The following is a 3229-nucleotide window of genomic DNA, read 5'->3' as shown; positions in this document are numbered from 1 at the left end:
CCGGGAAAAGAGCTTCTAACGGACTTTACTGGTCTCCGTCCAGAGCAATGGGATCTGTTGGTCAGTTTCTTTAACTGGAAAAAAACAGGCATTTCACGAATTGGGGAGTGGTCTGTAAAGCCGTGGGAAACCAATCCCAGCCCGCTTTTTTTTTCATTTCTTTTTTTCAGTATTTCGAGTACAGCCCTTTTTTAAAGATGGATAACTCCAGTGATATTCTATATTTTTCTTGTAGTCCTCGAATTAAAATGAAACAAATGCACTTTTAACTCCTTATTTGTGTCTTTACTGAGCTTTTCTTATTAGTGTTTGATGATGTTTATTTGTTTCTTGCTAAACGTCTAAACCGCCTGCTGCTTTTAAAGGGGATTAGAGGTAATGGCCATTCTTTAAGCTCTACTCCCACTTCACCCGCTGACACTGTCCTTCTATTTAAAATGATATTCATACTGCTTTAGCCTCTTCTATATTGTGCCACACTGCACCAGAATTGAACTTGTGCCTGTGGTCTCCAAAAATTGCAAAAAACATTTCCAACCACATGCTTTTCTGTCCTGTGTTGACACTTGTAATTGCACTTGCTACCAGTTTCAGGAAATCCGAGTATAAAGTACTGGATTTAGTCCCATTACTTTCTTTAAGTGAGCAAAGAGTATTTATTGTCCCTCACCAAAAGCTCTCACAAACAACCTGCCAGTAAGCTTTTGTTCTCTGAACAACAGTAGCTAAGTTTCCCTCCGCTTGTCGTTCAAATTATCTGAAGTTTGGTAAAAAAAATTCATGGGAATAAAGCTGGTGAAAGCGTGTTTCCATCCAATGGCTTTAAAGCAAATAAAAACCTGTGCGTAATGACTTTACACACTGTTCTGCGATCATATTGGTATATTGAATTGGTGTTCCCAAAAGGTGTTTCCATTATTTTCGCACTGAATCGCACAACATTCAACAAACTTTTGGGAAAAAGTTTTTCTAGACAAAATGTATTGTGCCGTCTACCAACAAATGATTCATATTGCACAAGTTGTAATAGAGCTTATTAGCCAGCTGATAGTGACATATCAAGCTATAATAAGAAAACAACACTATCAACACATTGCTATGATGATGCTGATGCACGTAAATGCCCAACGCCAACGGAGGCGGCCTGTGGTGTGGGAACACCAAACAGTTCTGGGAGATTGTGGTTCAGACATTTTACGGAAACCCTTTGGTTGAAGCATTTTTGGATGACCATGACAACATTTGACTTGTTGTGTAATTTTATTGGCCCATCCCTTTCTCCAGATGTTGCAAACTGCCTTCTGATAAATTACGGTATTTCTTAGATTTTTGCTATCTAAAATAGCCATTATATTTTGCTCGTAAATTAAATTCAAATAGTCTTTTGTCTCCTTGTCCGTCCACTTACACCTGTCTACGTTGACACCCACCATGTGGGCAAGCAGAGAGGAAATACTGCGCGGAAATGAACTAAAACTTTTGTGGTGGGGTGCAACCATGAAATGACCTAAAACTTAATCGGAATTCATTATTTATTCGGCAAATAACGTTTCCATTACGGTTTTATTGCATAAGCCGTATATTGATCGAGATAAAATCGGATGAGACCGAATGTATTTCCTTTCAGGTGATATTCATGAAATTCAATCAAATTTTACTGTTTCCATAAGGCATTTTTCATTCAAGATCACTTAATTTGGATAAAAACCTGGGGATGGAAACATAGCTTGTGTCATTCCAGGTAGGCAAGGACTGGTGCTCTGTGGCTTGGTAACAGAGGTGGTAAAAGATTAAATGTGGGCACGCACCTACAGAGCTCCATCTTAATCTTTGCCTATGGCATCCACATCACTAAAACTGTCTCTGAATGTACTTCATACAGATTATGTCTTCTTCTTAAGGACTGTGGGAAGGCATGCTCCCTGCACATTTCCTTTTCTTTTTTGAGGACACAAGGGTCAAAAAGGAGACTCAAAGCAGAGGGAAGGGTTGGCTCGGGTTCGTAGCCAGGTATTTGTGGTTGCAGAGACAACCATTATAGGAGCATCACAGGTAACATTTAGTCTGGGAGACACCCCTTTGTCTGTCTTTGTCAAATAATTGTTTTTGCTGTGTCAGTAGTCCTGCAACTGCAAAAACCACTATCGCTGCAAAGGCAATGAGCAGCTGCCGGCCATCTTTTTTTTGTGTGCAGATAGCTCTTATCCAACAAAGTATCAGAAAGAGTCTGTCATGCAGCATGTACTGACACTACATCAAGCGATGAGAGCAGCAAATGTTGCCTTGCTTGTGGGTTTGTGAAATGTAAACTCGGCTGACTGACAGATCTTTCCCTCATGTATATGTTGGGCAATGATAAAAGGACTGAATCTAAGTTAGAGACTTACACACACACACACACTCACACAGAAGATCAGTGAAAGGGATGAGATGTATGTGTGATTCTATTCTAACCAGTTGTGGCTTCCTGCCTGCAAGTAGACAGCTTCCTCTTTACTGCAGAATGTTGCTAGCAGCTTTTTTTTCTTTTTTGTATGAACTTGACTTCTAAAAACTGAACTTAGAGCTGTCTTGCCCGTCAGTTTGGTTTAACCAGTGTTTGCATTTATTTCATCATGAAATCCGCAATGATCAGATAACTGATTGGGGGAAAAAAAAAAAAGGACAAAGGAGAAATGTGCAGGAGAATATCTTCTTTACAGAAGCTTTCTCATTTGTAGTTGGGAGAGTTTTACTTCTGAGCATTCATTTATTTTAAGAGGGCGTCTGAGGCCTAAATGTGTATGCATACAGACATACATATGTTATTGCTTGCATATCATTACTTATTCCCGCAGATAAGGGTACCTACAGATATGCACTATCAAGGGCATTTGGGAGTAGATTAAAGGTGTCTGTCAGTATCTTCTTGGTCACAGATCTGACAAAGTCGAGCTTTCACCTTCTTTTATTCTTTAATTTAGTTACCTTTCCAGGGTGTCCGCGGGATTTTAAAAAGTATTAAAAGGTAGTACATCAAATTACAAAAAATGAAGACCAATAAAAGGTATTAATCGCCATTGTTCGAGGTATTCATTTTTTGAATTATTTTTTGTGAACTATGAGTTGTCCATTTTATTATGTCTATTTAAGCTGATCTTGTGAAGTTTGTGTGATATCATATCCTATCCCGCATCAGTTGATTATCTATCTTAGCCTGACAAGCTGGACCCACGTCAAGATGTCGGGG

The 3229-nt window shown here is 39.1% G+C and overlaps 1 protein-coding gene across 6 annotated transcripts in view; it reads left to right on the top strand.

The window, feature by feature from the left end:
- The window catches only part of slc4a11 (solute carrier family 4 member 11), a 156939-nt gene that overhangs the window by 53614 nt on the left and 100096 nt on the right, over nucleotides 1–3229 (top strand). The gene's annotated exons all lie outside the window — the stretch shown is intronic.

The sequence above is a fragment of the Etheostoma spectabile genome, unplaced genomic scaffold (assembly GCF_008692095.1).
Source record: "Etheostoma spectabile isolate EspeVRDwgs_2016 unplaced genomic scaffold, UIUC_Espe_1.0 scaffold58, whole genome shotgun sequence".
Classification (NCBI taxonomy): Eukaryota; Metazoa; Chordata; class Actinopteri; order Perciformes; family Percidae; genus Etheostoma; species Etheostoma spectabile.
The sequence above is the reverse complement of the archived record's forward strand: the minus strand, read 5'-3'. Positions and strand labels throughout refer to the sequence as shown.